Source organism: Cupressus sempervirens, chromosome 6, assembly GCF_028749045.1.
Source record: "Cupressus sempervirens isolate cs-2001-9-10 chromosome 6, ASM2874904v1, whole genome shotgun sequence".
In the NCBI taxonomy this organism is placed as follows: Eukaryota; Viridiplantae; Streptophyta; class Pinopsida; order Cupressales; family Cupressaceae; genus Cupressus; species Cupressus sempervirens.
The window spans coordinates 54,886,483-54,899,845 of NC_143123.1; the positions used below are offsets into that span (position 1 = coordinate 54,886,483).

Sequence of the window (13,363 nt, forward strand, 5' to 3'; positions counted from 1 at the left end):
ATTAAATCAGGAGCCAACAGCTTCAATGAAAACTTTATTATCTCAGTAGCTCATAGCAACAATCTCAAAAAATCCTCCCTTAACAAATGAGAAGTGAGGCCTTTATATAGGTCCTTGAATACAATAGATGGTTTGGATGATCGTAATAACCAATGGCCTAGATCATGCCACATCAGCCCTAATTAGGGTTAGGGCAAAGAAAAGGAATCTATATTAACACAATAACAAATCCACTACTATAGTGGGTTATAAATGCCCACCATGCATGCTTGTTTAGGAAGAGTGGAGTGCAATAAATATCCACCATGCATGTCTATTACTTGATAAGTGCTCATTCTTCCTTGAATAAATTATTCTTGATTCCATTCTCCTAATGCATAGAAGTTTGTTCATCAAAGATAATTGGATGACATGAAATGATGTGGAGGCCATGTAAGTTTGAGTCCTTTCCAACTGCATTATTTTATAACTAAGATCCAACCTTGACTGATTTTTCTGAAAACCTCTCCTCGAACATTCTCATCTTCCATGTACTTGCTTGGAAATTTATCTCCTTGAAATGGATTGGAATCCCTTGCCAATAATTATGTCACTTTAGAATTTCTTCATATTGAACTTCCATCGCCATGTTCTTGTATTTTTGGATTTGAACTTTGATCTTTGAACTTTGAATGCTTGGAATTGGATCACGCAATACTTGGATGCCTTTGATGTTCGAACTAGGATCTGGTACTTGAACATCTTTCTTGAATTTCTAAAACTGGAGCTTTCTCCTCCTTTTTCTTCAAATGTTCTAAATTCACCGATATGCCTTTTCTTACATTTTTGATGAATTCCCCCTTTTTGTTTATCATCATGAATCATTTCTCCAATCATGGATGCACACTTGAAGAGGATGAATTTTGAGATCTCGAGGAGAAATTTTCAAACACTTAGCCATTTTTTCTTCCGTGAAGGAGAAACTTTCAAACACTTTGCAATTTTCTCTTGCACGAAGGAGAAATTGCCAACACTTATCCATTTTTTCTTCCATGAAGGAGGAAGTTTCAACACTTAGTCATTTTTTCTTCCATGAAGGAGGAATTTCCAACACTTAGCCATATTTTCTTCCACGGAGGAGAAATTTCCAACACTTGGCCATTTTTTCCAAGATTTCTAGTTTTCTTGTCAATGGAAATTTTGAGTGGTCATGGATTTTGTCCATGATGGAAGAATTTCACAGCAACCATTTTTCTCCAAGGTAGGATTTTTTAAGTAATCATGGATTTTTTCCATGATGGAAGAAATCTGCGACAACCATTTTTCTCCAAGGCGAGATTTTGAGTGGTAATGAATTTTGTCCATGATGGAAGAATTTCGCAACAACCATTTTTCTCCAAGGCAGGGTTTTTTGAGCGATCATGGATTTTTTCCATGATGGAAGGATTTCGTGACAACCATTTTTCTCCAAGGCAAGATCTTTTGAGTGATCATGTATTTTTTTCCATGATGGAAGAATTCCACAACAACCATTTTCCTCCAAGGTAGGATTTTTTGAGTGATGTGGATTTTTTCCATGATGGAAGAATTCTGCAACCATTTTTCTCCAAGGCGAGATTTTTTTGAGTGATCATGGATTTTTTTCATGATGGAAGAATTCCGCAACAACCATTTTTCCTGATGTTTTCATGTCTTTCTACTTTTGGATATTTCAAGTCTGATTCTAGACTTAACCATTTTCTGATCAGTTGTCTTGCTTGCTCATTCTTTTGGATATAGAAACAGATACCCTTTTGGCTCTTTATCAACCACAACTCACTTTTTGCCAAAACAGACCTACCAAAAATAAGCTTTCTAAAAATAGTAAGTTGTTCCAATGTCAAAATAAGGTCAATGCAAGAGGTAGTGAAATTTACTAAAAATAGATTTTTCTAAAAATAGTAAGTTGTTCCAATGTCAAAATAAAGTCAATCTGGGAGGTAGTGAAATTTACTGAACATGGACTTATTAAAAATAGAATTTCTAAATAAAGCAAGTTAAGACATTCAATTCTCAAACAAGCAAACAGTTTTCATTCTGGGAGCCACATGGACAACGCTTTCCAAACTTGGCCACTTTTTACCAATTCTCATTCAAAAGAGGGAACCTTAGAAAATCGAGCCAAGACTACCATGAATTATAGCCAAAAGGACAAGACCACAAGAAAAAAGGGGGGTCCTCATTTGCAATGGGGTGATGGTGTGAAAACCCCACAACAATATTATTACTCTTAGAAGTTAGAACTGATAATAGGGGAGAATTTTATTCCTCTACCTTCTCCCATTTCTGTGAAAATGGCATCAAGCCCCAATTAACAACACCCTACACCCCTCAGCAAAACGATGTCATTGAGCAGAGAAACCGCACAATTACCAAAATGCCCTAGTCTATGCTTGAACACAAGAGTGTTCTAAAATTATTCTGGGCTGAAGCAGTCAACATTGTCATTTGTCTTTTTTACTCCTAAATAGTCATGAAACATACTCTCAAAGAGGCCTAATCATTAAACCCAAAATTGGTCATCCCAAGAAATTTGGCTCCATTGCTTTTGTCAAGATCCCTGATGCTAAGTGCACAAAGTTGGATGCCAAGAGCCAAAAACTCATGCTAACCAGCTAGTGCTACAATATTAATCACAAAGCAATCACAAAGCCTACCGATTAGTTGACGTCAACACAAATCATCTCATCTTCACTCGTGATGTGGTCTTTGATGAGGAACAAGGACCATTTCAGCTCTCTCCTCCAATTATGAATTCAAAGGATATGCCTCTAAGGCTCCAGCCTCAGGTGTTCGTCTTCCATTAGGTCCATCTGATGGGAGGGCTCCAGTTGTTCTGCTTCCTACACTCCACTGGTTCCTTCTCATATAGGTTCACCCAGACATGCAACTACAACACATGATTTCCTCGAGATTCATCTAATATTTTGTTTGATGAACCTTGTACAGATGTTGGTACTTCTACCCTTTGACCCAAATGGTGGGATAAGACGATTTGTGATATTCATGGTGATGAGCTCGTTGAGAGTAGAACTGCTCAGAAGAAGATAAAACCTTCTAATTCTATCAATTTTGCTCTCATAGCTAATATTCACATTGTGTTTGAACCTCAAACATACACGGAAGCAAAAGGGATATTTAAGTGGGAAGAAGCTAGAAAGACTAAGATATTCTGTCTGGGAAAAAACCCATCGGATGCAAATGAGTCTACAAAGTCAAATACAAGACTAATGGTACTTTAGACAAGTACAAGGCTCATCTTGTTGAAATATCCTAAGCTACGAAATTTGCAAAATTCACAACCACACAAATTTTACAAACCAAAATACAGCTCTTATTTGAATTAGAAAGTTGCAGATAGAATATGGATATTAATTACATGCTTGAAGAGAACTTTCCCTTACATAGATTCACAGTAGAAAATGCCCTGCTATTTATAAGAGATTTATTACGGAAAGACAACTGAACAATAATAGTATGCGATGATCATACTAGAACCGGCCCCATCAGACAATAACAAATACCCTTGTGAAGATCGTATCAATCAGATTTGTAGACTTGATGCGCTCAGATGTTTAGATAAAATACAGCAGGTGCTGCTATTTTATTTAAAGTTGCTCCTAAACCCTTCAAACTATTTCCTGAATAGTTCTTTGCCCTTATCCGCCTGAAATTCATTACCAGCAGTCTGATCTGTATGTAATTCAAGGCACTTGATTACTGTAATGAGTTTGTTGAGGCTCCTGGGGTTTCGTCCAGAAGATTTTCCTTCCAGGGGTTTCGTCCTAAGAAGTTGCGCACAAATTACAAATTGTAAAATAATAATAACTTGGCTCAATGAATCCTCCAAACCATAGTCGAAGCCTTTAAATAAAATCTCCAGCCTCTAGAAGATTCCTCATCGGCAACTTAGGCAAATATTATAAGTTGTATTAATTATTAAATGACCCACACATTTAGTTGCCTAGGAGAAACAACTTAATAACTTGAATTGGCCCCAACTTAAGTTATATCTTTGAGTTATAATTTTTTAATCTCCCAACATCAGCTTTTTGGGCTAAGTCATGCATTATTTAAATATCCCCTTTATTAATTGATTAATTCTAGCCTAGGGAATGAGGATGGCTAGAATTTGACTCTCAATGGCCTGTCAAAAGAGTGGGGACATTACAGTCCTCCCTTCCCGGAATCGCTGGTCCTCCAGCAATGGCAAGCTAGGATGTTGCAATATCTCTTCTCCTTCCCAAGTAGCGTCCTCAAGAGGTAGATTCTTCCACTTGATTAAATACTCTCGGACCATTTTATTTCTTAACCTCCTCTCTCTCCAATCTACAATGCCTTCAGGGACTAAAACCAACTTCCTCTCTTCATCTAAAGGTGGCAACTCAAGAGAAGCAACTGCATGTTGACCTAAAGCCTTCTTGAGGCAAGAAACATGAAATACATTATGTATTTTGCTGCCTTCTGGCAACTCCAACTCATATGCAACCTCTCCTACTCTCTTCAAAATCCTGTAGGGCCCATAAAAACGTGGCTTCAACTTTTCTGCCCCGCTTATTTTAATCGTGGACTGTCTGTATGGCTGCAAGCGTAGAAAAACTAAGTCTCCCACTTCGAAAGTCCGCTCAACTCAGTGCCTATCAGCATACATCTTCTGCTGGTTTTGGGCATGTTGTATGTTATCTTTGAGTGCTTTGAGAATGTCTTGATAGCTCTACACAGTCTCCTTAGCTCGTGGGACCTTACAGTCATCAAATGCTAAATCCATAAATGATAAAGCCTCATATCCATACAAAGCTCTGAAAGGTGACATGCCAATGGACATGTGATAGGTGGTATTGTAGCAATACTCACCAAGATAGAGCCACCTCACCCAAGTATGTTGTTGTCCCGACACATAGTTTCGCAAATACCCTTCGATCCACTTATTAACTATTTCCGTCTACCCGTCCGTTTGAGGATGGTAGCTGGTGTTGGGTGTCAATTCAATTCCTACCAATCTGAACAATTCTTGCCAAAACATACTCATAAATCTGCTATCTCTATCACTTACAATGGTTTTGGGTAATCTGTGCAATCTGAAGATCTCCATGAAAAATAACTCTGCAATCTGAAATGCTCAAGAGTCAATAGGGACAGCAAAGAAGTGTGCATACTTAGTGAGCTGGTCAACTACCACAAAGATACAATCTTTCCCCTGCACACGTGGTAGTCCTGTGATAAAATCCATTGATACCCCTTCCCATTTCCGCTTAGGAATCGGCAAGGGTTGTAGTAGACCCGCAGGAAATGTGTGTCCTGATTTTTTTGTTGGCAAATCAAGCATTCTCTAACATGTTGGAGTACATCATCCTTCAATCCTTTCTAGGTAAACCTCTCGTGAATCTGATGATAGGTTTTGAAGAAACTTGGGTGTCCTACCATAGGTGAATCATGAAATGCCTCCAATATTTTCTTCTTCAGTTTGGAACCAGGTACAATATAGATTCTATTTTTAAAATAGATAATATCATCCATCACTGCATATCTGTCATCCTACACCTTACCATCAACAAGTTCACAAGCAAAAGAAATCTTTGAATATTCAACCAATAACTGTGTCTTCCAGTGAGCTGCGATCTCTGTGAGGGAACAAAGAGTAGGTTTCCTAGAGAGAGCATCTGCAACAATATTTTTCTTTCCTTTTACATACTCCACATCAAAATCATAGGCTTAAATCTTGCTTACCCATTTTTGTTGTCGCTCATTCAAATCACTTTGTTCCAAGAAATACTTGAGACTATTATGATCAGTACGCACTATGAAATGAGTCCCAACCAGGTACTGCCTAAACTTGGCCAGCGCATGCATGATCACTAGCATTTCCTTATCATATGTGGAATAAAGTCTCTCATTGTCCCTCAATTTTCTACTCTCGTAAGCGATCAGATGTCGGTTATGCATCAACACTGCACCAATTCCTTGCCCCGATGCATTACACTCTAAGACAAATGGTTGTGTGAAATCTGGAAGGGCCAACACTAGACATGAGCTCATAGCATCCTTAAGCTTATCAAAAGCTAACTGTGCACTTTTTGACCATGAGAACGCACCCTTCTTAGTCAAGTCAGTCAGTGGAGAAGCTAATTGAGAGAACCCACGCACAAACCTTCTATAATATGGACATAACCCCAAGAATCCTCTCAACTCAGATATGTTTTTAGGTGGTAGCCAATCTAAAATTGCTTGAATCTTCTCTTGATGTACTTTTACACCATCAGCGCCAATGATATGCCCCAGATATAAGATCTTTGTCATCCCAAATTCACACTTGGAGGCATTTGCATAAAGTGACTGTGCCTTCATAATTCCCAATACCATGTCCAAATGCTGCAAATGGTCACTCAAAGTTCTGCTATAGATAAGGATATCATCAAAAAAGACCAAAACAAATTTCCTTAGTTGTTCTCGAAACACATGATTCATACACAATTGAAATGTTGCCGGTGCATTTGTGAGTCCAAAGGGCATGACCAAGAACTCAAAATGCCCATAATGGCATCGAAAGGCAGTTTTGTGAATGTCCTCTTCTCTGACACGTATTTGATGATAACCAGAGTGTAGATCTATTTTGGAGAAGTACACGGCCCCGTGTAGTTCATCGATCCTGGGTATAGGATACCTGTTTTTAATAGTTTTCTTATTCAATGCCCTGTAATCTATACACATGCGCATCGTCCCATCTTTCTTCTTAACCAAAACTACCGATGAGGCAAATGGGCTTGAACTGGGCCTGATATGACCCATACTAAGAAGCTCTTTAATTGTCTTCTCAATCTCCTCCTTAAAGTGATGGGGGTGCCAATAAGGTGTGGTGATCACAGGTTTTGAACCTTCTTCCATCTCAATCACATGTTTAAATCCTTTGTCTGGTGGCCGACCAGGAGGTATGTCTCCAAAAACTATACTATGTTTATCTAACACTGTTTGTATGTCCACATGGTAATCTGGCTTTCTGTTGGAGACCGGTTTAGAAGAAATGAAACACAGTGCTCCCCAATCTACATCGCCATGCCTGAATAAGGCTTCCACCTTCCTAGCTGACACCACCCTAGGTCCACCATCTGCCATTGCCTTAAGTATTATCTTTTTCCCACTTACCATAAACTCTAGTTGCATCTGTTTAAAGTCTTGAACATAATGTTCAAGTGATTCCAACCACTCCAATCCCAAAACAGCATCTAAATTACTCAGATTAATCGCATAGAAATCCCCTATCAAAGTGTAGTCACCAAATTGTATACTGAGCTGGGGAATTACCTTAGTGCAAGTCAACAGAAAACCATCAGCCACTATGACGTTGAATCCCGGAAACTCCTCAACCTGAAGCCCTCGCCTCTTTACTAACCCTTCATCAATGAAGTTATGTGTGGCTCCGCTATCAACCAAACACACCATCCTTTGTCCCTTAAGAACACCCTTTAGTCTAAAAGGTCTAGTACGAGGAACTCCAAACAAAGTAACAATGCGTGGAATTTCCTTAGTTGTTGAGTCCTCCAGAACTATTTGAGGCTGATCTCCTTGATTAGAACACTCCTCCGTGCTATGATCCTGTTCTTCTTGTTCTTCATCTTCACAAATCACCTCAATCAAATGTACCTTGCCTTTACCAAGGCAACGATGGCCAGGCTCCCATGGTTCTTTGCAATTAAAACATAACTTCTTCCTGCGAAGTTCATTCCTGGATTCCTGATCTAGTTTTGGTGAGAAGTTCTTTTGTGGTCTGAAATTCTTTTGCTTTGACTGTGAACCGCTAAAGAATTTCTTTTTGGTTGGAAGGGAGGTGTAGTTTCCAAGTCCAATGATAGACCTATGGCATCGTGTAATGTGCTAGGCCTGTGAGCCTTCACCAACCCATGCAATCTATCACTCAAGCCTTCAACAAATAGCATTGTAACACGCCTTTCTGTCATGTCAGGGACCATAACAGCAATTTTCTGAAACTCATTGATGTATGTTTCAACATGACTAGTCTGCTTAAACTGAGCCAACTCCATATAATAGACTTCCACATCTTTTCTGTCAAATCGGGCAATCAATTTGTTAACAAATTCTTCATAAGAGTGAATCAGTGCATGATCTTGAGAGACTAGCCCATGATGCCACCAGTCATATGCTACTCCTAAATGCATTGTGGCAAATTGAATGGCCTTATCTTCTTCCATCGGTTTGAGAGACAAGAAGGTGTCAAGTTTGTGTATCCAAGATCTGGCACTCATTTGTCCACTGCCACCAAAAGTAGGTAGAGGGATTTTGTTCAATGCATCCTTATATTCAGCTGGCTGAGTACCAAATCTACCCTGTCCTCTAGGCCTCCCATCTTGCCTGTTCATGTGTAATCTAGCTTTCTCCTTCCGCTGATCCATAAAATGATTCAGATTCATTAACGCTCTAACCTGCTCCGGAAGTGCCATATAATCAGCATATGCAGCCAACACATCATCAGTTATACGGGTTTCTACCTCCGGTTGCTCTGGTATCGTCTCTTCTTCATTTTGTCTGGGCAAGAAGGTAGGGCGTAGGGGTCTATCAGATCGTGTAGTTGTTGTTCTAACAGTGTTAGACCTTGCTCTGTCCTGGTTTTCATGTCTACTATTGGCCCGACTGGGTACACTACTTGATCTTCCAGACCTAGAATGACCCATCCTCAATTGACTTATAGCAGTGATCATTCGATCTTGGAATTGTTGCATCGTCTGTTGTTGCTGCTGAGCAAAGACTGTCAACAACTGATCCATTTGATTGTTTAAATCTAGGTGGTGATCCATCTCTTCTCTCACCCATTTCACCTTCAGCTGGTCTGATTTCTGATTCTTCTTGATGCCCAGATCTACTTCTAGTGTTATATCTGTGCATAGATTTCCTTTATTTTGACATGCAACCGCCAAATTCACCAAGAAACTAACATGCAAATTCACTAAACTGACATGCAGCGCTGAAATCTCAACAGGCTGGCAAGATCTCCAGCTCTGATACCACTGAAATATCCTAAGCTACGAAATTTGCAGAATTCACAACCACACAAATTTTACAAACCAAAATACAGCTCTTATTTGAATTAGAAAGTTGCAGATAGAACATGGATATTAATTACATGCTTGAAGAGAACTTTCCCTTACATAGATTCACAGTAGAAAATGCCCTGCTATTTATAAGAGATTTATTACGGAAAGACAACTGAACAATAATAGTATGCGATGATCATACCAGAACCGGCCCCATCAGACAATAACAAATACCCTTGTGAAGATCGTATCAATCAGATATGTAGACTTGATGCGCTCAGAAGTTCAGATAAAATATGGCAGGTGCTGCTATTTTATTTAAAGTTGCTCCTAAACCCTTCAAACTGTTTCCTGAATAGTTCTTTGCCCTTATCTGCCTGAAATTCATTACCAGCAGTCTGATCTGTATGTAATTCAAGGCACTTGATTGCTGTAATGAGTTTGCTGAGGCTCCTGGGGTTTCGTCCAAAAGATTTTCCTTCCAGGGGTTTCGTCCTGAGAAGTTGCGCACAAATTGCAGATTGTAAAATAATAATAACTTGGCTCAATGAATCCTCCAAACCATAGTCGAAGCCTTTAAATAAAATCTCCAGCCTCTAGAAGATTCCTCATCGGCAACTTAGGCAAATATTATAAGTTGTATTGATTATTAAATGACCCACACATTTAGTTGCCTAGGAGAAACAACTGAATAACTTGAATTGGCCCCAACTTAAGTTATATCTTTGAGTTATAATTTTTTAATCTCCCAACATTAGCTTTTTGGGCTAAGTCATGCATTACTTAATTATCCCCTTTATTAATTGATTAATTCTAGCCTAGGGAATGAGGATGGCTAGAATTTGAATCTCAATGGCCTGTCAAAAGAATGGGGACGTTACACTTGTTGCCAAAGGCTTCTCTCAGCATTAAAGAATTGATTATGAGGAGACCTTTTCTCTAATAGCAAAGATGAGAGCATCATCAGATCAGTCCTTTCCACAGTAGCTTAGTATGGTTGGAAGGTCCATCAAATGGACTTAAAGAGGGCCTTCCCCCATGGTAAGCTATAGGAAGAGGTTTACATGATGCAACCTCCTGCATTCGAGGTTTCCAAAGAAGAACACCTGGTACTCAAATTGGTGAAAGCACTCTCTAGCCTAAAATAGGCTCTTCGGGCATGGTACATGAAAATTGATAAGTACTTCACAAGTCAAGATTTCCAAAGGAGTCCTTCAGACCCAAATTAGTATGTCAAGACCACTGGCAGTGATATCATCCTTCTGGTGATGAGCTCATTGAGAGTAGAACTACTCTTAAAAAGAGCATGTTTTTTACTCAGTGGTTAGCACCTCCTTGGAGATTCTCCCAAGGCTCAAGTTAAATCTGGTATTTGTATCATGCATGATAGTTCAAGCTTATTGTGCAATGGCAAATGATTCCAACAATTGTTATAAGAGCCTTGGGCCATGGGCTTGAGTCTCCCTCCAATGGGAATTGAAGGCCCAGTCGATGCTGAGGGGGAGATTGTTGTTGACTCGGTGGTCAGCACCTCCTCGAAGATTCTCCCATTGATCGGTTTAAATCTGACATTTGTATCTGACATTAATAGTTTGAGCTTTTGGTGCAACGGCAAATGATTCCAACATAGCAAACTTTCTAATTCTGTCAATTTTGCTCTCATAGCTAACATCCGCAATGGGTTTGAGCCTCAAACATATACAGAGGCCAAAGGGATATCTAACTAGGAAGAAGCTAGAAAGATTAAGTATCAAAGTCTGTTAAAAAATAACCATATGCTCTATTAGATCTTCCATCTAGGAAGAAGCCCATCGGATGCAAATGGGTCTACAAAGTCAAATACATGGCTAATGGTACTTTAGACGAGTACAAAGCTCGTCTTGTTTCCAAAGGCTTCTTTCTCTCATCATGAAGGAATTGATTATGAGGCGATCTTTTCTCCGACAGCAAAGATGAGCATAATCAGATTAGTCCCAAATGGATGTAAAGAGTGCCTTCCTTGATGGAGAGCTACAAGAAGAGGTTTACATGATGCAACCTCCTAGATTTGAGGTTTTTCGGCAAAGAACACCATGTACTAAAATTGGAGTAAGCACTCTATGGCCTAAAACAAGCACTTCAGGCATGGTTTATGAAAATTGATAAGTACTTCACAGGTCAAGGTTTCCAAAGGAATCCTACAAACTCAAATCTGTATGTCAAGAATACTGGCAATGATATCATCCTTCTAGTTATATATGTTGATGATCTTATCATCCTTAATTGCTCGACATCTTTGATTCAGGGAATTAAAAGGAACTTATGCTAGTCTTTAGGCATGACCAACCTTGGGCTCTTGCACTACTTCCTTGGTGTCAAGGTTTGGCAGCAATCTGATGGCATCTTCATCTCTCAGTAAAAATGTGCAAGGGCTCTCTACTAGACAAATGCAGAAAGCAGGAATGTAAACCTACATCTACGCCTATGGAGTTTGGTTTTAAGTTGTCGGCCAAACCTAGTTCTCCTGTTGAGAATGAATCTACATCCAAGAAACTAGTGGGCAGTTTGATATATCTCACCACCAATAGACTTGATCTCATCTTTGCAGTGAGTTACATATCCCACTTCATTACAGCTCCTGCATCTGATCATTGTGTTGCAACGAAGCGCATCCTGCACTATGTCAAGGGCACTTCAGACTTTGGTATCCACTATGAATGAACCAAAGATCCCAGACTCCTTAATTACGCAAATGAGTCCACTTCGAGATATGTCTTCAGTTTGGGCACGTGCTATCATTTGACCATACAGAAGTAAGTTGTATCTCTTTCCTTGATGGAAGCTAATTATTGAGAAATATTCAAAGCAAGTTGTAAGGCAGTTCGGCTTTGAAGGATGCTTTCTGACATCCATATGTCTCTGGCAGGCCCTTCACCCCTCTTATACATCAATCAAGGGGTTCTCAAACTTGCCAAAATTTCAGTCTTCCCTGAGCAAACCAAGCATATTGATATTCATTGTCACTTCATCTGTCAGCTGGTTGAAGTTGAATCCATAGATTTGCAATATATTCCTACAGCGGACCAGGCTGCATATATTCTCACCAAGTCCCTCCTTCCATATAAGTTTGTTAAAATCAGTGGGCGCCTTGGTGTAGATGACAGATTTACCATTAAGGGAGGGTATAAGAATAACATCTCTGAATATCTTGTTTGTTAATGTAAATCTTGTAAAGATTAGAATCTTTCTAACATTGTTATTATTCTTTCGTTATTAGAATGTGCTAATAACGACAATTGTTTTGTAATAGAAATACCAAGTTTGTAAACTATAAATGACCATCTTGATCATTTATTTAATTATCCACTGTTTTATCAATTAACCGTGTAATAGTTTCCTCCGTATTTCCTTTGTGAAAAACTTCTCAATTGAGTTTCACATATTGTTTCACAATCCAATTTTTGTACATTCTATATTTCTATAAGTAAGGTATATAATAGAAAAGTAAACACCCACAAACTTGTGCTGATATAAAGATAGTTTTGTTCAAGTTGCAAATTCTGCAATAAACCATATTTGTAGACTCCCTCCTAACCTTTTCACTCTCCATAATCCTTGACAAAGTGATGTCTTAACCGTTTTGAGACAGATAAGAAAATTGTATGCATTGCTTTGCAGATACTTTTGCTCAAGTTGCAAATTCTACAGTGAACTGTAGTTGTAGACTCCCACGTAGCTTTTCACTCTCCATAACCTCTGGCAAAGTGAAGTCTTAACCTTTTAGAGCCAGACAAGAAAAATGTATGCATTGCTTTGCTCCCTCAGTTTATTATATAGTAAGATTCATATACCAGCCACAATTCACATCCTTCAGCAAGACACTAACATAGAAGACAAGAATATACCTCAAACACCTTACACAATGTAGCCAAGAGGAATCAAGCGTAACATAGTTAAACTCTGCCAATAGACATTTGTAGAAAGGCATACACAGTTGGAAAATACTTGAGTAAATTGATACTTTCATCTATATTGGAGCTTAAAGAGATATGTGGAAATGGATTGTTTAGAAATCTTAAATTCTACCATGTCATGGATGCATGAAATCAAGCTACAAAGTCTCCTGTCAAATGCTCATTTTTTAAAGTTTAGCTTTGCACAATATTATAGATAATACCATATTAATAAGCACTTTGGATTTGAAAAATTTCAAGAGAATAAATATGAGTATAGAAAAAGACGGGGTATCAAGAGTAACACAAAATGAATTTAGGTCACTAAAAAGTAAAATGACTAAAGGAGTTGGACTATTATAAATCCAA

General features: G+C 38.7%; 1 protein-coding gene across 1 annotated transcript in view; it reads right to left on the reverse strand.

The window, feature by feature from the left end:
- LOC149551105 (outer envelope pore 24B-like protein) overlaps nt 1–13,363 on the reverse strand; it is a 48,328-nt gene that overhangs the window by 21,219 nt on the left and 13,746 nt on the right. The gene's annotated exons all lie outside the window — the stretch shown is intronic.